The 26208-nt window shown below is 41.8% G+C and overlaps 1 long non-coding RNA gene across 2 annotated transcripts; it reads left to right on the top strand.

Annotated features, from left to right (window-relative positions):
- The first annotated feature begins 2905 nt into the window (after positions 1–2905).
- LOC129048518 (uncharacterized) lies at positions 2906–23972 on the top strand. 2 transcript variants are annotated; one of them, XR_008510891.1, is made up of 5 exons: positions 2906–3031; positions 6823–7063; positions 9616–9692; positions 22762–22976; positions 23680–23972. It is a non-coding gene; the product is annotated as an uncharacterized LOC129048518 (long non-coding RNA). The 2 variants fall into 2 exon arrangements; XR_008510890.2 differs by lacking the exon at positions 22762–22976.
- The last annotated feature ends 2236 nt before the right edge of the window (positions 23973–26208 follow it).

The raw sequence follows: 26208 nt of genomic DNA, 5'->3' as shown, positions 1-26208 counted from the left end.
CAGAAGGACAAGTATTTGCCTGTAACTATCTGTGTCAGAGGTTCTCTGGTGAGGTGCCAGAGCACCCAGGACCAGTACACAGGACACAGTCATACACTGAGATGGAGGACAAGGTACAGCATGCTGTGAGGACAGCTTAAAGAGGCCTGGAGCAAGTCAATGGGTACCATGTCTACTGTAATATGTGAGGACTATACCTCAAGACTGTGAATCCAGTGGGAAATGGAAAGATTTTATCCACACACTGCTGCGTTGCTGAAGAACAATGAAGTGGACATGGGAGAAACAGGTGTAGAATGTAATTCCTTTCCATGTTTGAGGCACACTTTCAGTATTCATATCACACAGGGCTTTGGAGACCACTGTAGAGATGTTGCTCTCGCTTTGTGGGAATGGAAGCCATTGGCGAGTCTTGGGTATAAAAAGTGATGTGATCAGGTTACACTGTGAGAGGATTACTCTGGATGCTGTGGAAAGAACTGGTTTAGGGAGCAAAGCAGGATCAGGAACTAGAAGTCAGCTACAATGATCCAGGCAAGAGTTGATGCGGCTTAGACCATGCCAACCTGGGCCATCTTCAGCTGCACGAGTCCATGAAGGCACATCTGTCTAGCTGAGCACATTGTCACCTGCATGCAGTCAGAGTTCTTATAAGGAGCAAGGCATATTAGTCAGGGATGTCCAAAGAAACACAACTATATATATATGTATGTGTGTGTGTGTGTATATATATATTATATATATGTGTGTGTGTGTGTATGTATATATATATATATAGAGAGAGAGAGAGAGAGTGTGTGTCTTATGATATGAAAGGGGCTCACAAAATTATGAAGACTGAGAAGTCCCAGGATCTGCAGTTGGCAAACTGGAGTCCCAGGAGAGCTGGTGGTGTAGTTCCAGTTTGAAATCCAAGGCCTGAGAACCAAGGCCTGAGAACCAAGGGACTGAATGTAGTTCCAGTCCAAAGGCCAGTAGGCTCAAGATCTAGGAAGAGCTGATGTTTCTGTTGAAGTCCAAAGGAGAGGACCTATATCTCAGCTCAGGGCAGTCAGGGAAAAGGAGTTCCCTCTTACACTCCGGAGGGTCAGTCTTTCTGTTGTATTCAGGTCTTCAAATGTTTGGATGCGGTCCACCCGCAATAGGGAGGGCAATCTACTTTATTCAGTCTACCCATTCAAATGCTAATGTCATCCAGAAATACCCAGAATAATGTTTGACCAAATATCTGGGCACCCTGTGGCCCAGTCAAGTTGACACATAAAATTAACCATCACAGAAGGTGAGAAAGGATATAGGCTAGGTGGCTGCAGCATCTGCCACAGCTCCTGTGTGCCTCTGGTTCCAGGTTTGATTCTTTTTCTACCAAAAGGAATTAAGACTCTTGGTCCCAAGTCTCAGGACAGAAAAAATATTGAGTATGGACAATCTCAATGCCAGAAAACAAGACTGTTTTAAAAATGACAGTAAGTTGCTGTTGAAAGGACAAAGGTATGAGTTTGAAGGGTCCTATCAACCAAGCAGAGCATGAAAAATAAAATAATACTCAAGGTTAGCTGAAACAAGTTGATTTTGTGAAAGATCATGGATTTATAACAATATTTGAAAAAGCAAAGTTAATATAATGTGTGCAAAAGAATGCACATGTTAGGATTTGTTTAGTTTTATTGCTTTAATAAATAGAAAAGTACTTATGTTTGTATTTACATTTTTCTATTGAGCATATATCCATTTACAAAGTATAGAGATCTTTCTCACTGTCTCTGTGCATAAGAAAGAATAAACACAAGGAACAATAAATAAACTAAAATCCCCCAAAACATGCGTAGTATAGGGAGTCAAACAATTGATTGCTCTTGTGATCCTACACAGCAACCAATTAAACAGAGAATTTCACAGTGTTCTAAGATGATTAATTAGCTAAACATTGCACACACTCCATCTCTCATCTCTCAGTAGATGGAACCTCAAGATGACCCCACTAATTATAATGTAATATTGATAAGGCATGCATAAGTTTCCAATTAATATTTATAGACTAGGCCAATTCATCATAATGACAGGACAATAGTTTAGGTACTGCCAGCCAGCCATAGGAAACTTTTTACAGTACATCATTTCTGGGAAAGACACCAAGTTTTAAAAAATTAAATCTTTGAATTTGGCTTTTGAAAGGCAGAGGCTTAAAAGTCCAAATGTAACAAATAGAACTTTAGTATCAAAAGGCACTCAATCAGGGGTTTGGTTTGGATCACTTTAAACAAACAGACTTATCCTGGACCAGAATCTGCAACTTCTTCTCTCCCGAAATGGTGTGCACCTGGTTTGGGATCTGCTGTGATTATTAGTATCTCATAAAATTACTGAAGCCCTATGTGAGTGTAAAAAATGAAACTTTTTGAATGATATACAAATAAAAATCATTTAAACACAGAGAATTCATAATTTTGTAACCACATTTACATATTATCAGTGTGATTTTATTTATGTTTATGTCTTAAAATGACTACTAGTCAGGATAGTGTAGGTAAAATTCCAATGACTTCATACAATGAAGGTTTATTTCTTTCTTGTGTTTCATATCCATCTTAGTTCAGCAAAGGGCCCTCTGCTCCACCAGGTCACTCAAGAACCCAGGCTGACAGGGGCTCCACAGCCTCACAGTTGCCTCACCCAGAAAATGCGGCTTGTTCAGTCACTCAATGTGATGGTTTTAAAATTTTGTTCACAAATTATTTTATACTTCTCCCCTCAAAAATTGGAGACTGATCTTCCCCTTAAGTGTGGACTGTTCTTAGCCACTTGCCTTTGATGAATAGAATGTGTCAGAAGTAACAACCTATGTTTTCCAAGACCAGTCATAGAAGGCATTGTGACTTGGGCCTTATTCTATCTTGGATAACTCATTCCTGGGGAAGCCAGCTACCATGTTTGAGGCTACTCAATGAGTCCTAGGAGAGGTCCATGTGGTATGGAGTGGAGGCCTCTTTCCAACAGCCAGTGAGGAACTGAGGCCTTGCACCAACAGCATGTAAGTGAGCAGTCATACAAGCAAATCCTCCAGCTCCACTCTGGAGATAACTGCAACCCAGGGTACATCTGGGCTGAAACCTCAGGAGAGACCATGGAGCCAGAACCACCAAATGAAGCCATTTCTGAATTTCTGACCCACAGAAACTGTGAAATAACAAATGTCTGTTGTCTTACACTCCTAAGTTTTCAGGCAATTTGTTATGTAGCTAAAAACAACCAATACCATGAGACAGAGGAAAAGACCACTGGAAGGTCTTGTTCTAGCAGTTTAGTGTTTTAGCCAGAAGAGGCACATTTCATTTCTGCTGTCAGCCCTTCAGCCAGAATTGGCCAAGGAGTCATATCAGATTGCTAGGGGCCACAGGCTCCTCCCATGCACTCAGGCAGAGAGGAGACCTAGATTGGGGCAGCTACTCAGAAGAGATTCAGATATTTAACCACTATTACAAAGCATGTAAGACATTAAAGAGAATCTCATATATTTGATCTGCATTTTTTAGTAAGTGGAAAGTTTGATCAAATAGATTTGTAATGATGTATAAACATTAGGAAATGTTTAATTTATTGTATTCATAATTGTGAAATATTATATTAGAAATATATGATTAGAGGAAATATTATCATCATGTAAAGATATTTATTATTACAATCTTAAGATTCATAAACTTCCTATCAAATCCAAGATGTACAAGTATAACCATTCTTCTTGCACAAAAGCCTTTCGAATGTTAAAAAATCTATCAGCCTAGTAAAGAGGTAGATGGACAGATGTTGTCCTGGTGAGCATAAAGAAGAAAAGGGTGGATTCCAAAAGACAAGACAAGATACTCCTTCATAGACAGATTCTAAGTGAAGCCATTACATTGAAGATGGTGGCATACCTGGAAAAGGTGAGCCAACAAGGGTTCACCAAGAACAAGCCCTGACAAACCAATCCCATTTCCTCTTTGGGAAGGCTTTACTATTAGTAAAATTTTAGCAGAACACATTCAAATACTATTTTTTTAATCTTATGCTATGTGACATATTAATTTATAGCTAAAAGTGATACTCAAGGAGTATCAGCCTGGTTAGAAATATTAAGATGTGTGTCCCACTCCTCTGTAACTGTTGCTCTCCTGTCTCACCAGATCCCTGCTCAGCCCATCTAGTCTCTTCTCTGATCCAACAGGAAACTCACATATCCTCTGTTCTCAAAGCACAGAGCCAGGGTAGGTTAAATTGTGTTGCAGTGACAATTTAACCTACCCCTAAGTAGGTTGCATAACACAAAACCAGTCAACACCACCTGGAATGGGGAAAAATTAATCTACTGGATCATCAAGTCATGATTCAAAATGATCTTGTTAGATTGGGAAGTGGTCTAGTAGACATTTAAATAAAGATGGCTCAAGCCTGTGGCTCAAGCCTGGAATCCCAGCACTTTGGGTGGTCGAAGCAGGCAGATCACAAGGTCAGGAGATAGAGACCATCCTGGCTAACACGGCGAAACCCCGTCTCTACTAAAAATACAAAAAATTAGCTGGGCGTGGTGGTGGGCGCCTGTAATCCCAGCTACTCAGGGGGCTGAGGCAGGAGAATGGCGAGAACCAGGGAGGCAGAGCTTGCAGTGAGCCGAGATCTCGCCAGTGCACTCCAGCCTGGGTGACAGAGCAAGACTCAGCCTCAAAAAAAAAAAAAAAAAGAAAGAAAGAAAGAAAGAAAGTATATTACTCAGAGCCCTTAGCTAATGGACAGGGCTACTGTGTCTTTTCACACATTTATTTCACAGCTTGCTTCAAGGCCAGTAGAGGAGCCAGAAGCCTCTTCCTCCTTCTCTGCAGTCTAAGCATAAGTGGCCAGGCCAAGGGCTCATCTTCTGTAGGCAGGCCTGGCCATCTTCTAATGCGTATGTGTGTGTGTATGCATACCTGTGTGTATTCCAGTTTCTTTACCTTCAAATGAGTGAGTTAAGTCAGCCTTACATTAGTTCCCAGTTGTCTTCAATATAGGATGCAGAGAGCTGCGGTCACCCTTCAGCCTCAAAAATTCAAGATGAATTCTCTATTCCAGTTTAAATCAAAGAGGCCTGCCTTTTGTCAATCTTGGGATGCATGCCCAACCATTAATCAGCCTGTCACTTTTATTTACGTCTCTTTTTGCCTATAAACCATGGGACAGAACCCTGGAAGGGAAGAGGGGGTCAGTTTTAGACTTCAAATCCCAATAGCTCCAGTTGGAATATAAGCCCAGAGTGTGATGTGGTTGCTGGGAAAAGTAATGCTGCTTTGGTCACACTGCTAGAATAGTGCAACACCTTGAACAAGATCAGTGATAACGCTTTATCTGACAACCATCAGACCAAGAGGTTCTGAATACCACACTAAAAGGAGGTGACGTACAGAGTGGTGATCAAGACAGGGAGAAATTGGAGGTCATGTGGGGGTGGTGGAGGGAACTGAGGCTATGGAATCGAGCAAGGAGGAGATGAAATGGAAACATGCCAATGGCCTCAGGCATTTGAAGGGGCATGGAACAGTGGGTGTGGGTAGAGCCAGTTCTATTAAGCATAGAGAATTGGACTTGAGAACTGGCCCTGCCAGGAAGGTAGACAGGATCAGAACATGGAGGAATTTTACAAAAAGCTGTCTCAACATGGAATTTTCTGGCTCATAAGATATCATAAGATAGCAAGACTCCATCGTGAAAGTGTCCAAAGAGAGGCTTGATAATCATTTGTTAGGATTAATATCAAGGATCCTGACTTGGGATAAACTGGACTAATGGCCTCCAAGTTTTTTCCTCACCAAGACTCCATAATCCTGAATCTGGCTAACACAAAGGTAATAGCTCAGAGGTTAGCCAGATGGAACTCTTTAGCAAATGAAGAGAGCTTTGGTCTGTATGATCAACAGAGCTAATGTTCACCAATATTTAGTACTCTGCTACTTTCAGTTACACAGAGAATCATAAGGTATTCCTTGAATTTAGGTATGACTAAGTAAATAGTTCTCACCAAAGAAACACGAATAGAAATAGTGCCACTCCTAGGCCCAAGCAATTAACTACAGCTGCTTGACCCTCCACCTCTTTCTTCATCCGCACCAATTGGGGATTGCTTAGTGTTGAAATGGAAAGGCCAAAAGAAGGAAACAATCTGACTTGCTAAATATGGAGGAAAATTGCCTGGAGAATCACCCAGATCTGCAGTCTACTTTATGAGACCAAGATATCAACTTCTTGTGGTAAGCCACAAAGAGTTTTAGGTGATTTGTTACTGCAGCACGATTTAGCCTACCCTAGCTGCTATGCTGTGAGAACAAAGGGCATGTTAATTTCCTGTTGGGTCATAGAAGAGACTAGAGAAGATGAGCAGGGCTCTGAAGAGACAGATAAAAGGAGAGTCAGATCCCTGGGTCTGCCTATTTTCATGGAGGCTTGGAGCACTGTATGTATTTCTCCAGTTCCCAGAGGCCATGACTAGGTCTCCTTCCCTGTTAAACGGGCAATACCTTACATGAAAGTTTGGGAACCAAGAAGGTCACAGATCGTGAAATGAAGTTAAACTAGGCTGCTAGAGTTGCCACCTTGGCTCTGTGCAAAGATCAAAGACTCTCTTTGGTGAGAAAAAGTCACCCCCATTGTTCCTGCCAACATATTACATCTGGATCTACACATTATCTGCTGATTTTATAAACTATTTCCTTCCCAGAAATCCAAACTAGCCTTATTTTATAGATCTGGAACTGTGGTCTCCTAGTTTCTGGATGAGCTTACACTGAGCCCCTTGGGCTTCTGTCTTCTCACTAGGCCATGCTATGGAGGTTGCACAATGGACCTATTGCTTCAAAGGAGAGTCACACAACACTCCTCAGCCACTGTGTTGACAGCCCTGGGCTGGAGGAAAGGCAGCAGTCTTCACAGAGCTCACTTTACGGCCGGGCTCACCCTTCACCCCAAGACAGCTTTGATCACTGGGAAGTTTCCACAAACACAGAATGAATGAGGAAGAAGGTGGTTAGATTTTCAGTGTGATCCACGTGGACAAGAGGTGAGAGATGGAACGTCTGAGCATCAAGGTTTCTTTAGTTCCTTGACTTTCCATGGCTGTCAGTTTCCCCTTAATGTATAGGTTTAAAGTAGTTGTATATTTTCTTGCTTTTTATCACTTTTCATCACGTAATGAAGATTTGAAGGTGTAAGCCACTTACGGCTTAATTTACTAATGCAATTCGGTAGCAAACAAGTGCAGGAAGCAGGCTGCCTGCCTTCAAATTCCAATTCCTTCCTTTCTGCTTTCTAGCTGTGTGGTTTCAGGCAAGTTACTTAGCCGCTCTGTGCTTTGGTTTCCTCATCAGTTAAGTGGGTGTAATAATAATAATATCCATCTCATAAGGCTATGGTGGGATAACATGTATTAATATACGTGATGCATTTGGAAGTGTACTTGGCATAGGAAAATTTCAAGAAGTAGTAGCTATGTTTTATTAAGTTCTTGACTGGCAGCCAACCAAATTCCAGGAACTGTGGACACCTGCTGTGTGCTCAAGCCTAGGCTAAGCACTGTTGGGGAGTTTTAAAATAGGGTAATTAACAGGTCACTCCAAAAAGTCCTAAAATCTGTCAGGAACCAAAACAAAAACAGACTAAGCAAAACTCTGAGGCATATAAGTAAGAAAGAAGTTAAGAATGGGCAGTAGATAGGAAGCTAGCAGTGTCTGCACCAGTCACAGTGTCACATGATCACCTCAAACCCCAGGGATGCTGGGAAATTGTTCTAAATGGCCAATGCGATGACAGCAGCATCAGCAGGCAGTTTCTGCTTCCAGCTCTAAGTGTTACTCTTTCTTCCTTATCTCTTCACTCTCCCCCTCCCAGAAAACAAGAGTGTGTTTCCATCTTGCAGCCATTTAGGAAAGGCCACAAGAATTTCAGATCATGGTTCTGACAGTCCTGAACCTCTGAACCAGATCCTAGGCACATGAGGAAAAACAACAATATCCATCCTGTAATAGTAATATGTTTAGCTACTCTTGAATGCATTGCATTATTTGTGCCAAAACTGACTCTAACTAATATAGTAATCATGGCTTCTGTGAAAATGGACAAATGTTTCAAAAGTGAAGAAAAAGGAAACTGAGGATACTGGGAACTATAAGGCAGTCACAAACCTGGTAATACCTCTCTCCCTCCATCCATTCCAAAACTACTTACAGAGTGTGGAACTTGTGCACAATATGGGCAACTTCATATAAACGGATAGTGCTGATATTTCAACCTATTCTCTTGGAAGCCAAAATAATTAAAGGATGTATCTACATACGATGATAATAGATGACAGATAGATAGATATAAATAAATAAATAAGCTAATTAAGAAGCAGCAAATATATCTATATATTTATTTATTTAAAGCAAGAAGAAGGGACTATGAAAAGAGAACAATCTGAGAACAATAAAGACTTCTTAGAGATATAATTGCCAAGATAGCAAGTCATTAGACATTCTAGAAAATAAACAAAATTCTCACACAATATGAAGCAAAAGAAAAACCAAAATATACATCCAAAATTGAATGAATTGAAGTTTCAGAAAGGGACAATGGAGAAGATGTAGGGGAGAAAATTGACAAATAAATAATAAACATAAAAAATGAAAAAAGAAAATCAAAAAGGAAAAAAAGCAAGTGGCCAATGAACAGATCAGGTTATAAAAGAAATGTAAATTATACTGACCATGAGATATTACATTTATCCATCAAATTGGCAAAATTTAAAAAGAATAACGTCTGATATAGTTTAAGTTGTGGGTAAACACAATTTCAAGGACTATTGGTAAGGGTGAGTACTGGTACAATATTTCTGAAGAATATTGTAAAAATCTGTAGGATAATATGTATTCATTTTAATGTGGCAATTCTACTTCTGGGCACTTCATTAGGAAATTATTGGGTGATCATACAAATGTGTACCTATCCGAAGTTTTATGAAATGATATTTTTAGTAGCAGAAACTAGAAATGCTGCATGTTCCTCAGTAAAGAGCCAGGTTTCTAGGGAGAGCTACATCCTACAATGCTACCAAGTAGGTTTCAGCATGCTTCACGGTCATGATTTATTACGTGCCAAATTCAAGTGATGAAATAGTGCATATTGTATGATCCCATTTGGATAAATGTATGTCATATTTCACATATTTAAGTTAAATGTTTGGAATGATATACAGTTTCATTGTGAAGTTGCTATCATAAACTTCTAGAGGTTTATAAGGAACATTTTCTTTTTAGTTTTCAGATTTGTTAGTTATCTTCTTTACAGTTAGCATGCATTACCCATTCAATCAGAAAAAATAAACACAGCTATTTACATTTTGGTGAGGGAAGGAGAATAAGGAATGCCTCTCAATTGCAGCTGTGATGGCACAGACAGCTTGGAGCAGAAGTGCTCATGTTAAAGTTACGAAGCCAGATAGTTCACTGGATGTCTCCTTAGTGTTAGATCAAGACCAGCCCTTTCAAACCCAAGTCATCACTTTGGAAGCTTTCCTTTCATGTTAACTACAAGCATACCTTATTTTTGTGTTCTTCACTTTATTGCGCTTTGCAGATGTTGCATGTTTTTACAAATTGAAGGTCTGTGGCAACCCTGGGTCAAGCAAGTCTATCAGTGCCATTCTTCCAATAGTAAGTGCTCGCTTTGTGTCTCTGTGTCACATTTTGGTAATTCTCACAATATTTTGAACTTTTTCATAATTATTGCATCTGTTTTGGTGATCTGTGGTCAGTGATCTTTGACGTTACCATTATAATTGTTTTGAGGCACCAGGAACCATGCCCATACAAGACGGCAAACTCCATTGATAAATAGTGTGTTCTGACTGCTCCACCAACTGGCCATTCCCCTGTCTCTTTCTTTCTCCTCAGGCCTCTTTATTCTCTGAAACAACAATATTAAAATTAGGCCAGTTAATAACACTACAATGAACTCTAAGTGTTCAGGAGAAAGGAAGAGTCACACGTCTCTCACTTTCAATCAAAAGCTAGAAATGATTAAGCTTACTGTGGAAGGCATGTTGAAAACCAAAATAGGCCAAATGTTAGGTCTCTTGTGCCAAATAGTTAGCCAAGCTGTGAATGCCAAGGAAATGTTCTTGAAGGAAATTAAAAGTGCTACTCCAGTGAACACATGAATGATAAGAAAGCAAAACAGGCTGATTTCTGATATGGAGAAAGTTTTAGTGGTCTGGATAGAGAATCAAACCAGCCACAACATTCCCTTAAGTTAAAGCGTAACCCAGAGAAAGGCCCAGGTTTTCTTTAATTCTACAAAGTCTGAAAGAGATGAGGAAGCTGCAAAATAAATGTTTTGAAGCTAGCAGAGGTTGGTTCTTCAGGTTTAAAAGACGCCATCTTCACAACATAAAGTGCAAGCTAAAGTAGCAAGTGCTGATGGAGAAGCTGCAGCCAGTTATCCAGAAGATCTAAGATCATTGATGAAGGTGGCTACACTAAACAACAGATTTTTTTTTTTTTTTTTTTTTTTTGAGATGGAGTCTCGATCTGTCACCCAGCCTGGAGTGCAGTGGCATGATCTCAGCTCACTGCAACCCCCACCTCCCAGGTTCAAGTGATTCTCCTGCCTCAGCCTCCTGAGTAGCTGGGATTACAGGTGTGAGCCACCATGCCCAGCTAATTTTTGTATTTTTAGCAGAGACAGCGTTTCACCATGTTAGTCAGGCTGGTCTCAAACTCCTGACCTCATGATCCACCCGCCTCGGCCCCCCAGAGTGCTGGGATTACAGACGTGAGTCACTGCGCCTGGCCACAACAGATTTTTAATGTACACAAAACAGCCTTCTGTTGGAAGAAGACGTCATCTAAAACTTTCATAGGTAGAGAGAAGTCAATGCCTGGCTTCAAAGCTTCAAAGGTCAGGCTGACTCTCTTGTTAGGGACTAATGCAGCTGGTGACATGAAATTTAAGGCAATGCTCATTGATCATTCCAAAAATACTAAAGCCCTTAAGAATTATGCTAAATCTCTACCTGTGTTCTATATATGGAATAATAAAGTCTAGATGACAGCACATCTATTTACAGCATGGTTTACTGAATATTTGATGCCCACTTTTGAGACCTACTGCTCAGAAAAAAGGTTTCTTTCCAAATATTACTGCTCATTGGCAATGTACCTGATCACCCAAGAGTTCTGATGGAGGTATACAAGGAGATGAATGTTATTTTCATGCCTGCTAAAACAACATCCTTTCTGCAGCCCAAGAATCGAGAAGTAATTTCAACTTTCAAGTCTTACTACTTAAGAAATACATTTTGTCAGGCCATTGCTTCCATAGATGATTATTACTCTGATAGGTCTGGGAAAAATACATTGAAAACCTTCTGAAAGGATTCATCATCATAGATGCCACTAAGAGAATTCATCATTCATGGGAGGAGGTCAAAATATCAACATTAGTGGGAATTTGGAAGAAGTTGATCCCAAACCTTATGGATAACTTTGAAAGATTCAAGATTTCGGTAGAGAAAGTAATTGCACATGTGGTGGAAATAGCAAGAGACCTAGAATTAGAAGCAGAGCCTGAATATGTGGCTGAATTGCTGATTTTTGGTGATTAAACTCAAAAGAAAGAGGAGTTGCTTATGGATAAGCAAAGAAACCGATTTCTTGAAATGCAATCTACTCCTAGTGAAGTAGCTGTGAACATCATTGGCATGACAGCAAAGGATTTAGAATATTACACAAACTTATTTGATAAATCAGGGTTTGTGAGGATGGCCTTCAAATCTGAAAGAAGTTCTGTGTGCAAGATGCTATCAAACAGCACTGCATGCTACAGAGAAATCTTTCACTGAAAGAAGGCTCAATTGATGCTAAAAACTTCATTGATGTCTTAGCTTAAGAAATTGACACAGCCACCTCAACCTTCAGCAACCACCAACCTGATCAGTCAGCAGCCATCAACATTGAGGGAAGACCCTCCACCAGCAAAAAGATAATGACTCATTGAAGGCTTAGATGATTGTTAACATTTTTAGCAGCAAAGTATTTTTAAATTAAGGTATGTTTTTTAGACAGTGAACACTTAGTAGACTACAGTATACTGTAAATTATAACTTTTATATGTACTGGGACACCAAAAAACCTGTGTGACTTGTGATATAGTTCGACTGTGTCTCTTCCCAAATGTCATCTTGAATTGTAGCTCCCATAATCCCCACGTTTCATGTGAGGGACCCGGTGGGAAGTAATTGAATCATGGGGTGCGGGATGGGGTTTTCCCATGCTGTTCTCGTGATAGTGAATAAGTCTCATGAGATCTGATGGTTTTATAAAAGATAGTTCCCCTGGACACACTCTCTTTCCTGTTGACATGTAAGATGTGCCTTTGTTCCTCCTTCACCTTCCACCATGATTGTGAGGCCTCCTCAGCCGTGTGGAACTGTGAGTCCATTAAACTTATTTTTCTTTATAAATTACCCAGTCTTGGGTATTCCTTCATAGCAGTATGAAAATGGATGAATACAACTTGCTTTATTGAGATATTCACTCTACTGCAGTGGTGTGGAACCAAACCTGTAGTATCTCCAAGATGTGCCTATATGTTTGGGTAACGACCCTGTGTAGGTGCAAGTTCAACTCATTCATTTGCTAAGAGGTACTTTTTATAATGGGCTCATCTTGGAGTGTTCCTCAGAAAGTCACATAACTTACTTCTGCTAAACTTTGCTAAGCCTTTTATGATTAACATGAGCATTTAGTAACATCTATTTTAAATTTTCCAGCCCAGAATTATTGCTATAACATTAAAATCTTGGGCCTGGAACACATTCTGTCTATTGATAAAATAGATTCCAATTTATGTCTTCTTACATTAATTCTCCAAATTTTTTTAGTGCTGTGCAGTTGTTTTTTTTACTGTGTTAGGAACTGGAGCTATGATGGTGTTAAGGTTGGTGTTCACCCAAAATTCATATGTTGATATCCTAACACACAGAACCTCAGAATGTGACCTTATTTGGAGATAGAGACTTTACAGAGGTGTGGTGAGGTAATTAGAACAGGCCCTAATCTAATAGGAGGAGTGGTGTCCTTATAAGAAGGGGAAATTTGGAGACAGCCATACAGTTGAGAGAAGACCATATGAATATGCCAATGGCCATCCACAGCCAAGGAGAGTGGCCTAGAACCAGCCCTGATGACACTGTGATTTCAGACTTCCAGCCTCCAGAATTTCAAGACAATACATTTTGTTCTCTAAGCCACTCAGCTTGCAGCACTTTGTTACAGCAGCCCCTGCAGACCAATACAAACAGTGAGCAAGTCAGGAATGGGCTTGACCCTCCAGAAGCCTCTTGTGCAGTGGAGAGAGGTCAGCCCTGGATGCTGGGCAGGGGTGGGATAGGCAGCATGACCTGCTCTCAAGCTGGTGTCCTGGTTAAGCAGCTGTCCAGCTCTCTGCAGAGCATGGAATCTGGGATTCGCTCTGACTAAGCATTTTTCTGTCATCCTTCAAATGGAAGGGCAAGGAACACCAGCTTCAGTGCAAGTATCAGGGAGTCAAACCTTGAAAACATCACCTCACATTTCAAGTTGAGAAAAAATAATTCATTGAGAATTTAGCGAAGGATTAATCCAGAGCAGCATGGACCTCGTTCTCAGAGCCCCTCCCATGGAGCTCTTTTCATGAAAGTTTGCTTCCTGCTTAAAGTGCAGACATGTGGAAAGCAAACTCAAAGGCAGCTGGGAAACCCACCATTGCTAACTCTGTGAGGATATTGGTAAAGGACGCTGTCCCTGGCCCTATTCAGTGACAGGGCTGTGGGTCTCAAGTATCAGCAGCATAAAGTGCAGTATGCAATCATTACAGTTTGTTTATATCAAGGACACTGTAATCCATGTCACAGGATCCTGTTTTCCTTTTCTGGTGGGTTGCTTGGAGTCCCAGAAACACTTTAAGATCCCTTTGTGTGTGGGATCTTAGAAAGCATATTTCATGCCTCATCTTACTATTTCTACTCTCTTAGCCTCACTGACTCTTTTTTAACCCATATCAATTTTCATAAGCCCCCTCCAATAATTATTTATATGAAGAGGGGCATGAATATTTGAAAATAAATAGGTAACTTAATTAACTCTAGCAGCCACCCAAAGATACTTTATTCAGTTATTTGTTTTAAATGAATTAACACCTTGGAAAATATTTTTATTATATTTATTTATATTTAATATTTATTTTTATTTTATTTAGTGTTTATACTTAATGTCTATATTTAATGTTCAGAAAAAAAAAAAGCCCAGGATGGACTTCTCTTTCCAGAAATACCCTACTAGCTTTTGATGCAGAGCAAAAACTAGGAGTGGCTCCAAGTGCCTCCAAGAGCAGACTGTGGACCCAGGAAGCAGAACCAGGCTCTGGTCAAGGGCTTTCCTGAGCCCAAAGCACGGTCATCTGGCAAAGTGTTCTCACCCCTAGACCCAAAAGTTTCATCTCATTATGACATCAAGCTCTTTAAAGTTCAGGATCTTGTCATCTAAGTCAGGCACAAAGACCTAAAAACTAAAAAAAGAAATTATTTGCCCCTAATTCCTAATTCAGAGTACAATCATGAGACAGAGACAGAAGAATAACTAAATAGACACTTCCACCCGGAAGGAGATGAAAGGGAGGTACATTACAACTACTGAAATCTACCTGGGCTCCAGCAGAACCCCCTGCTCTGGGATAAGAGAATGTCCCTGATTAGAAACTGGTTCTATTCCCTAGAACTGACTCCATAATTCATTGTCCTCAAAAGCTTTGGGATCCACTATTTGATATCTTAACTTTTCTATAAGAAATGGCCATGTTTGCAGTCAAGTAACAAGTTTCATGATCTCAGTCCCTGCCACAGCAGTGAGATCCCTTAGATCTGCTGAGACAGATGAAACAACAGATACAATACAAATTATTTTTTTCTTTTCTCTTTCTCTCTCTCTCTTTCTCTCTCCCTCTTTCTTTCTTTCTTTCTTTCTTCTCTTTCTTTTCTTTCTTTCCTTTCTTTCTTTCCTTTCTTTCTTCTTTCTTTCTTTTCTTTCTTTCCTTTCTTTCTTTCCTTTCTTTCTTTCTTTCTTTCTTTCTTTCCTTTCTTTCCTTTCCTTCCTTCCTTCCTTCCTTCCTTCCTTTCTTTCTTTCTTTCTTTCTTTCTTTTTTTCTTTCTTTCTTTCTTTCTTTCTTTCTTTCTTCTTTCTTTCTTTCTTTCTTTCTTTCTTTCTTTCTTTCTTTCTTTCTTTCTTCCTTTCTTTCTTTCTTTTTTTTCGATGAGGCCTCACTCTGTTGCCAAGCCTGAAGTGCAGTGGCACAATCTCGGTTCAGGGCAGCCTCCCCCTCCCGGGTTCAAATGATTCTCATGCCTCAGCCTCCTGAGTAGCTGGGATTACAGGTGTCTGCCACCAAGCCTGTGTATTTTTTGTATTTTTAGTAGAGACAGGTTGGCCATTTTGGCCAGGCTGGTCTCAAACTCCTAACCTCAGGTGATCTGACCACCTCAGCCTCCCAGAGTGCTGGAATTACAGGTGTGAGCCACCACTTCCAGCCACAAATAATATATTTTTAAATATAATGCTGAGCTGGCACAGAAGTTAGAAATCCACAGAATGATTTGAAAATATCAGGGGTCAATCCAGGTTCTGTGAGACTGTAAATGTACAAAATGTGCCTTGTTAACAAAAAGAATACCAAATTTTAAAAAGCAAAATTAGGCTCAGCAGATTAGAAAGAGCTCATGTAAATGAAGCATTCTGAAAAACTCATATTTCATTAGCTTCACAGCACACCCACTTGTGGAAAGCAATAAACCTTGAAATGCAGTATATCAAGTGTATCAGTTGAGATTACAGTAGATATTGATAAGCTTTGGACATTCTTAAACACGCATATTGAAATAGCTAAGATAATCACTAATAGAAGAGACAATTATATTTGTAAAACAAGTAGAAGGATAATAGTGGAATCTGATTTTAAAGCACTCCATCCAAAATAAGGCACAAAAGGAAAGGACAAAGAAAAATGCTATGAACTAGTAACAAATAGATGTTATGAACAATGTCATAGCAATAAATGACAAGAAAGATACATAACTAAAAAAAACCTTACTAAAATTATTTCAAGAAGATGTAGGAGGCCTCATTAGTTGTTAAAATTCTTTCACAAAGGAAACCCCAGACTCAAGCGGCCTTACAGTTGATTTCTATCAAACATCAAAGATCAAATAATTTTATCTTACACACACTCTTCCAAAGAATAGAAAAAGTGAAAGCACATCCTAACTCATTTTATGAGGCTATCATATGTCTGATACTAAGAACAGATGAGTAACTGCAAGAAAGTAAAGCTACAGATTAAGTTTCTTTATAAATAAGAGTGAAGACATCTAAACAAAACTGCCATAAAGAACACACAAAGGAAAATGTATAAAGAATCATATATCATAATCATGTTGAGATTATCCCAGGAATACAAAGTTGTTTAATTTTGAAAATCAATTTAGTGTAACACATCACACCAACAGATCGAAGGCACAAAGTCCATGCTCAGGTTTACAAATGCAGAGATCTGTTTGACAAAATTCAACATCCACTAATGACTTAAAACAAAACAAAACTTGTAACAAAACAAGAATGGGAGGAACTTCCTTAACTTAATAAAGAGCACCTAACAAAACCTACAGCAAATCACATGTAAAGATGTTTAAGACGTTCCCTTTAAGATCATAAAAATGGCAAGAATGACTGCTTTTCTCTTTCCTGCTCAATAATGTATTAAAGGGCTTAACCAGTGCAGTAAGAAGAAAAAAGAAATAAAAGAGAGATTGGAAAGCAATAAACAAAGCGTCATTATTTGTAGATGTTAAGATTTTCTATATAGAAAACCCCAAAGAACCCACAGATAATTGTTTAGAATAGACAAATTTACTAGTTGAATTTTTTTAAATTCAAAACACGAAAGTCACATTGCATTTCTGAACATCAGCAACTTGAATTTACAAAATATGATTTTTTAAAGTTTGATACTGTGTTGAAAATGACACAGAAAAGCAACAGGTGATGAAGACATTATTCAGGATGACAGTCACTTGCAGGGAGTAGGTGCAGTATAATTGAGGAAGGGGACATTATGGGTTTCTCGTACATTTGAAAAGGTCTGTTTCTTAAGCTGGATGGTGGATTCATGATGTCTATTGGATTTTTCTTGTTTCAGCTGTACATATACTCTTTTTGGGCTCTTTTTATATTAGATTATTTTGCAATTCTTATTATTAAAAATAGCTTGTTTGAAATTCTTTTCTGCTATTTTTAAAAAGCAGAGCACCATATCTCTGGTATTATTACCATGATATTAAAATATGTATATACAGTAGGAAGTGGCAGGGGGTATAAATGACAAATTAAGAAGCTGGAAGGATTTAAGTTGGAGGATGATATAAAAAATCCTTAGGGCTTAAATTCCATGTTAAAGAATTTTTACTCTGTTCTAAAGCAACAACTATATACTCCATCAGGAAACAGTGTGTGTTCACATAATCAAGGGATTGGGTGTATGGCGCCTGTGTTTTAGGAAGGTAATTGGCATAATGCTGGGATGACCATTTTGGAATTTTAGAAATGGCTTTCTCTGCAGCTTGGCTTTCTCTGGTGATTTTCCAGTAGCTAAAGACTCCTCTCCTTGGCTTCCCCAAACTTTTCAAGTGTAAAGTGTCAGGGCCCCTCTGTTGTGAGATGTCCTGTCACATGGACTCAGCTAGAGCTCCCACGTGTTCTATGGAAAAGGCTAACGAGACGAAGTGGACCTAAAAGGGCAACACTTGTTTTGTAGCCTACAGCACGCAGGGACCGAGCCTGTGCCAACACCATCCCCAACATAGATGAGCTCTGACCTTTAGGATGCTTGCAGCCACGTGGCTCTAGCTCGTTCCTCTGTCCCTGACTCTGCCCTGAGTCTGGCCTTTTTGTCAGCTCCTTCTTTTCTCTGCCCTGCACTTCTCTTTGAATGGTCCCCTGGTTTTGTCCCCTGGCATTGTGTCTCAGACACAGTTCTCACTCCCCCTCCATCCTGATCCTGCCTGGCCATCCTTCTTTCTGGAAGAAGCTCAAACCCCTGGTCCCCAGACTGGGGCCACTGTTGTAACCACCATTCCCTGACCAGGCCTGCTCAAGCCTATCCATGGTCTCAGCTCCCCCATCATTAAGATAAAGTCTTTGATTCTGATTAGTATTTGCTTAGCTCCTTAGATTAGAGTGGAAATAAGTATTCTCAGGGTTTGGCCTTGATCTGGAAAAACTGTGGGTTGTAACCATTAGTGGATTGTGAAATCATTTTGGTGGGTCATTACCAGGGTTATTTTAAAGAAATAGAATAGAATAGCAAAGATCAAATGGTCTCCCACATCGTAAAGGTAATGTATTAGCCCGTTTTGTTGCTGCTGACAAAGACATACCTGAGACTGGGAAGAAAAAGGGGTTTAATTGGACTTACAGTTCCACATGGCCAGGGAAGCCTCAGAATCACGGTGGGAGGTGAAGGGCAGTTCTTACATGGCAGCAGCAAGAAAAAATGATGAGGAAGCAAAAGCGGAAACCCCTGATAAACCCATCAGATCTCGTGACTTATTCACTATCACAGGAATAGCATGGGAAAGACCAGCCCCATGATTCAATTACCTCCCCCTGGGTCCCTCCCACAACACGTGGGAATTCTGGGAGATACAATTCAAGTTGAGATTTGGGTGGGGGCACAGCCAAACCGTATCAGGTAAGTACTGTTTTGTTCTGTTTTTTTTTAACTCACATCTCATTATTATTATTATTATTATCATTATTATTATTGTTTTTGAGACAGGGTCTCCCTTGGTTACCCAGGCTTTAGTCCAGTGGCATGATCTTGACTCACTGCAACCTCTGTCTCCCAGGCTCAGGCGATTGTCCTTCCTCAGCCTCCCAAGTAGCTGGCATTACAGGCACGCACCACCACATCTAGCTAATTTTTATATGTTTAGTAGAGAGGGTTTCACCATGTTGATCAGGCTGGTCTCAAACTTCTGACTTCAGGTGATCCACCTGCCTCGATCTCCGAAAGTGCTGGGATTACAGGCATGAGCCACCACACCCAGCCTTTGTTAGTTATCTTTATGTACTGAATGTTGAGATTGTTATGGGCTGGGTTGTACCCCCTCCAAATTCATAGTGGAAGCCCTGCCGCCCAGAACCTCAGAATGGGACTGTATTTGGAGGCAAGGTCTTTAAAGAGGTGATGAAGTTAAAATGAGGTCCTTAGAGTGGATGCTAATCAATATGACTCGTGTCCTTATAAGAAGAGGAGATTGGGACACAGACATGGACACACAGAGGAAAGACCATGTGAGGACAAGTGAGAAGATGGGATCTACAAGCCAAGCAGAGAGGCTTTGGGGAAAAACCAACTCTGCTGGCATCTTGATCTTGGACTTCTTGTTTCCAGAACTGGGATAATTAATTTTTTGTTGTTTTCAGCAACCAAGTCTGTGGCAGTTTGTTATGGCAGCCCTAGCTGACTAATACAGACATATAATATAATTCTTATGGGGTGAATTCAGTCAAAAACATTAGATATTCACTGGCTGGCCTTTCCAATTTTAGACCTCATTAATGGTTGAAAAGAGCAAAGTCCTATTCTGCAGTTTGTAAGGGAAGCTCTCTTGGGGATATTTGGAACTTAACATTTCCTATGATGCAGTGCTCTCATGCAGTGGGTCCCCAAGCAAAATCAAGCTTCAAAGATCTAGAGCTACAGTTCTCATCATGAAGACAGAAAAACACAAGCATGTGGGAACCAGCCACAGGATCCACAGACCAAACAGCACATTGCAGCAAAGGGTTAAAAAAGAACTGGACATGTGAAATGTCCAGGGCCAGGCCCTGGGTCTCCCTAACACTGGATCCCTTGTGCTATCAGATAACATGAGTGAGGTAGTGGATGTTTCTGGATCCTGCTCCACCTCTTTCCATCAATCCACACTGAGCACCATCCCAACATAAATGAGGGCGAGCCCAGCTGCATTAGAGCAGGCCCTGCTCTTGGCTGGGGCGACGGCACGCTCACCACACAGTATTCCAAAGGTGAGTCCGTAAACTCTGTCCCCAGAGCGCCATTTGATGATGACCTCACCTTGGAAGGTCTATTTTGAGTATCCAAGAGTCTCCCTCGCACAGTCGTTGTATAACCTCCAGTGCTTGCTGCTAAAGGGTTTTCTGTCTCCAGAAATAATCTCCAAATGATGGTTAACACGACCCTGGCATAATTCATCCTCTACAAATAAGTGAAAGGGAGCTAATGCCCAACTCCTGGCACAGCCACAGAGCGGGCGTTGGAAGTGGAGGTGGCCATGACTTCAATCCTTGGCAGAGGGCTGCAGATTGGATGGGGAGCCAGGCGAGAGGCAAGAACACCATGCCCAAGACGCCTGGCATGGGCATTTCCTTCTGGACGGGGCCAGGGAACAGTTTGAGGCTCCTCCACTATTCCACATAGAGCTTTGAGTGTCTGTCACCTGAAGTGGCCACACTACCATCCCTGAATGTCACCACGACTTTACTTTTTAAAGAGCTTCTTAATGGGTAGCTGAGCACCAGGTTGCAGTCACCACATTGTATTCCCTGACCTTTAATTCTGAGAATAGCATCTCTCATGTCCAACTTAGTCCTATCATTGACCACAGAGAGATACCAAGTATCACTGGGCAAGTTCTACCCTAGATACAGTTTTATTGGAGGATGATTTTTAGGAGTAGAACTGCATTACCTTGTACAAAGAGAGGGATGTTGTGGGCCCCTAGCTTTCTTCACATGTTCCTTCTCCTACTCATTCAGGGTCTGGTTTATCTGAAACATTTGAACCTGCAAAGAGCTGGAGGATGGACAAGGTTACTGAACATCTTCAGTGTCTCATAAATCTTTGCAACAGTCCTGGAAGTGATCATTAGTATACCCACTTTGCAGACAAGGAGACAGTCCTGGAGGTCAAATAACTTGCTCTAGGGTACCACACTGTGAAGGGGACAAATCTTCACAGTTTACTTGTTGGCCATGGTCTATGACCTTGGCATTCTCCCTCATGCTGAAGCTGGAAAAGAGAATCAGTTCAGAGGGAGATAGGAATGATGGAGGCTAGCCCAATGATGACTGAAGGTGCCAAGAAAGCTTCCAGGGCAGCCCAAAGGCAGGCCCTGGAGATGGTTCAAAGCCAACCCCAGGTTCATAAACCTCTGAACTGCAGTACATGCTGACTTTAAAGGATTGATACTTCCTTAGACTTTGGAGACGTTGGCCCATGAGGGAGGCAGAGCCATGTGCTGGAAAGCTCAGGGTCTGGGGTCAGGTCCAGCCTCATGATTTACTAGCTGGGAGATTCTGAGCATGTTGCTGGACCCCTCTGTGCATGGGAGGATCCATCTCCTCACGCAGAAAATGAACACGGTGTTCTCTATCTGTTACCGTCCTTGAGCAGACCCTGCCTTGTGCTGGGCCACTCTTCTTCCTCATGCCACCCGTGTAGACAGTGGCATATGCACACTGAGCTGCTCACTCACCACTCACTGCACTTGGAGGTGCTGAAGCCAAATGGAAAATGTGGGCTTTCGCCACAGAGCTTTCCTTGTTTGAGTGAACTGAATCTTTATTTTCTTTTACAAGCAAAGAGCTTTTCATTAATTTGTGCCAGACCATTTAATATATTCTACAGTGTTCTTGTTTCACTTAATTTTCTGGATTTCCAAGAAAGCTTTAGGATTTGGTTTGGTGAGAGGCCTTGAAGGGACTCAAAGAAATAAGAAAAATTAGAAACAATGTATTCACAACAAGACTTCAGTTTAAGGATTTCACCAAGAAATAAGTACAATGAGATGTATGTGGGGGTTTTCCTCAGAAGTCATGATCTTGGTTTTTTCTAGACAATATAAGATTGATAAGAGCCGAAGCCAGAAATTCAACCATAAAAAAAAAACACTTTTCTGTTTGTTATATTATAAATCATTAATCAGCAGTTAAAGCCCTGATAGCAGCAAAAGAGATGCTTTTGAAGAAACTTTCACCGTAACCCACTTAAAAGTCACCTGGGAATGCTGCAACCCGGTGGGAAGGGTGTTTGCACTGAGAGCCAAGTTCATGTTTCTGGATTAAGTGAGAGTATTGATGCACTGGGAGCTCTGGTGATTTGCCTGAGGTTCAGAGACAGTGAGAGGATCTGGCAGACCCAGCAGATTCCAAAAACCTCCATTGCAGAGAGGGAGGGAAAAAGATCAGAAGAAACCAATGGGATCCTGCTGGGGTGGGGGGAGGAGGAGAGGGGACTTAGCTTTCCTAAGGTAGGCATCTCCCAGGGCTGCCATCTCCCAGGGCTGCTTCCAAGATTACAGTGACAGAGCAAAGCACAGAGAAGAGCTTTCCTGCACCAGGCTCAGTGGGGGCAGGGCAGCGGGCTCTGAGACCAGACCCTGCAGCTGTGTGGCCTCCAGCAAGCTTCTGTCCTCTCTGAACATTGGTTTCCTCAGCCACAAAATGGGACTAAGAATAGACCCTGTCTTAGAGAAGCTGTGTTAAGACCTGACACTTGCTGGGTGTCCCATCAGAGATAAAAATCCACACATGTGATTAGTAATATGATGCCCATTGAGAATGTTAGCATGCAACACAAATAAATATTATTGTTATCATTTGCATGAAGTAGGTGTATATGCTGGAACAGCTGTACTTAAGTCCAGAAATAAGAAGACAATTGATCTGAGGACTCAGAAGACAGCAAGGCTGCTGCATAGATGGTGCCTTCCATCACTTGGCATAGGGAAGCCCAGCCTAAGCCTGTGTCTTGGGCAGCCCGGGAGCTCTCAGGATGGCTTGAAATCTCCCACATGGCCTGGGCCTGTTCACCTTCCCCTCCAGGTAGGGTTATCAGATAAATTAAAGAAATACATAATTAAATTAGAATTTCAGAGATGTAACAAATACTTTTTTAACATAAGTATATCTTAGGCGATATTTGGGATATACTTATACTAAACATTTATTTGTCATTTATCCAAAATTCAAATGCAATGAACATTCTATCTTTTTATTTGCTAGATGTGGAAACCCTTCCTCCAGTTGGCCACTTGCCACTTAATTGACTTGTTATGACATTTTTGTTATAATTTTTTTTCTGATTATGAAAATAATGCACTCTACAGAAAATCTTTAAAAATACTAACAAATAAGAAAGAAATAATAACTCATATGTAATACCATTAACTGATAATTGAAAGGCTGCAGTATTTGAAAATACTTAAAAATTGTGGCCTAATTCTTGAATTTTACACGGTTGAGATGCTACTTTATGTATAGGCTTATATATTTCTTTGGCTTAGCAGTATACCGTGATCTCCCTGTCACTAAATGTTTTCTCCACTGGATTCTGTCATCTGGCACAGCAGCTTTCTCTTTTTGCTGAAAAAGTTGGTGGTTTTCAATATGTGTATCTCTGTGCATAAAACTCTGTCCACACCTCTTCAGTTGATCTCTCAAGTTGCTTTTAAAATTATTCCTATATATATAATGAATAATCTGAAAGTGATGACATTTAATATCTCTTGGTGACTTTTTTCTACAGCTCTCCTGGGTGCAGTCAAAGCTTCACTCCCTACGCCCTACTGAACTATCAGCTGACTGATTCCCACTTGTCCATGCCCCAGGACCCCACAGAAGCTCCACATGCTTCCACAAGCTGATGCACCAGTTCCAAGAGGAGGAAGAAAAGCTGGCACTCAGCCTCTATTTCTCCCCAAACTCCACAGTCATTCAATTCTGCCAAAAAAAAAAAAAAAAAAAAAAAAAACCATTGCTTTGAAAAACATAAAATGAGATCTATCAAACAGCATCTTGTATTTTAAAGTGGAAAGAATGGACTTTGGAATCATCTTTGGCGGCTAATAGGCTGGGACACGCAGAGAAAGAGCTTGCCTGCCTCTGCAGACATTCCTTGGACGAGTGGTTCTAAATCCCAGCTACACACTCAAATAGCTGCAGGAGGTTTAAAAACTGTCAAATCTCCCAGCCCCTGCCCAGCCCAGTCAATATTTATCTCAGGAGGAGGAGCCCCCAAACCAGTGTCTTTTCACAGAGCTGCCTACATGACTTTGATGTGTGGCCAGGTGATATCTCATGAGTTAGGAGACACTGACTCTAACACTCACACCTAGTCAAATGAGAGGAGTCGGGGATGACAGAAGAATGCAGGCAACCTACCTATCTGAAGCTGGGGCCTCAAGGTCACCATGCCCTTGAGTGAGACCTGTATGGATCTACCCTGTGTCTGATGGTTCTCAGCAGGCACAGCTTCTCTTCAGGGCTTCTGCCAACATCTTCCCTGCATGTGGAAAGTGGCCTGGTCCCCCTAGACTCAGCTCAAGTCCTCCCCTTTGCTCAGGTTCCCTCTGAGTCCCGGTACCCCCCCATGCTGCAGACCTCCTCATGACTCCTTCCTCCCTGAGGCCTGGCCGTCTGCACACTCCCATCCCATCCTGTCAGCTTGTTCTTTGTCTGTCTCTTTGGTGACCAGACATGAACCCCTCAAGGCTGTTCCCTCTGCATCCCCAGCGCTCAGTTTCAGGCCTGCCCAGGGCAGGATGCGCCTCGTGCAGACCAAGGGAAAGAGCCAGCAGCTGCTTCACATGAGCCTGCCCTCCTCTGCACCTGAAGAGAAGCTTTGGAAGGCCAGCGCCCCCACTTGTCCTGAGGATGGAGGGGCTGTTCCCTCTAGCCCCCACCTGTCATTCTAGGACTAACTTTCACTTTTTGGAAGCCAGAGGCACTCCCGACCATTCAGGGCCTTTCAGCATTCAGAAGGGACATTGACTCCTCCTTAGATACCACATGTAGGACAGGAGGGAAGTTCAAGAGTGGTGTCAAGGGCCAGAGACAGGGAAGTTGGGGGGTCTGAAAGAAGCTTCCAGGAGATATCTTCACTACAAAATTCCATAGACCAAGGGGCTAGGGGCTAAAACAAGAATGTATTTCTCACAGTTCTGGAGGTTGGGTGTTGGGGATTAAGGTGCCAGCCAGCATGGTGGGTCCCTGGTGAGGACTCTCTTCCTGGCTGACAGAGAGCCGACTTCTCACTGTGTCCTCACATGTGGGAAAGAAAGCTCTGGTCTCTTCATCCCCTCGTAAGGACTAATCCCATCATGGAAGCACCACCTTCATGACCCCATCTAACCGTAATTACCTTCCAAAGGCACCACCTCCCATAATATCACCCTGGGGCTTGGGGCTTCAACATACAGATTTGGGGGAACACAGACATTCAGTCCATAGCAAGGCACATGGGGAAGTTGGGGCATGAGAGCAGAGGAGACACCCACACATCTCAGGAGAGCAGTCACGTGTTCGGAGGATGTCAAGCCACGCTGAAGGCCCCTAGCCATGCTGGGGTGAGCATGCTCTAGCCATGGAGTTGGAGATGAGGCGGGAGTTTCCCTTGAGACCTTTCATCTAGGACCTCCCAAGTTCCATGAAGAGACAAGAGAAAACAGTAAGGGCACTGTAGTCGAGGGAATGAGGGGTGATGAGTCCCTACTGGGTTCCTCAGTAATGTCTTCCAGGACAGTCCATTGATTACACCTCTGCACCAGTCAGCAGATTTTTAGTGAGCCCTGGTAATGTGCCAGATGCTGTGCTGTGAGTGAGATGTGCACATTTCCTTCCTCGTGGAGCTCACACTCTCATGGGGCAGACACACAATCACACAATCGCACACATGTGCAGTTTGCAGAGCCTCCCTACAGGCTGGCCCATGCCTTCCAGCTGCGTTCACCTGATAGGAGGGCCAGCTGGAGACCAGAGGCTGGAGGCAGCAGGGAGGAATGTGGGCACTGGTTTTCTGACTCCCTGACCGCTGCATTCTCTGCAGCAGGCCCAGCTCCCGCCCAGCCCCCATGCTGCACAAGGTTCTGAGAATCACTCCTGCCCCCACTCCATCAGGTCCCACTTAAAGTAGTTCCACTGGCTTAGAGGACTACCCCACCCCAGGGGCTTCACCTAAACCAGTCACATTTTGTAGACAGTCCCCTCATTGAACTCTGATCAAATTACCCAATTTAAATATACCATCCGTTTCCCGCAGGGACTCTGACCAACCCAG

This window comes from Pongo abelii, chromosome 8, assembly GCF_028885655.2.
Source record: "Pongo abelii isolate AG06213 chromosome 8, NHGRI_mPonAbe1-v2.0_pri, whole genome shotgun sequence".
Classification (NCBI taxonomy): domain Eukaryota; kingdom Metazoa; phylum Chordata; class Mammalia; order Primates; family Hominidae; genus Pongo; species Pongo abelii.
The sequence above is the reverse complement of the archived record's forward strand: the minus strand, read 5'-3'. Positions and strand labels throughout refer to the sequence as shown.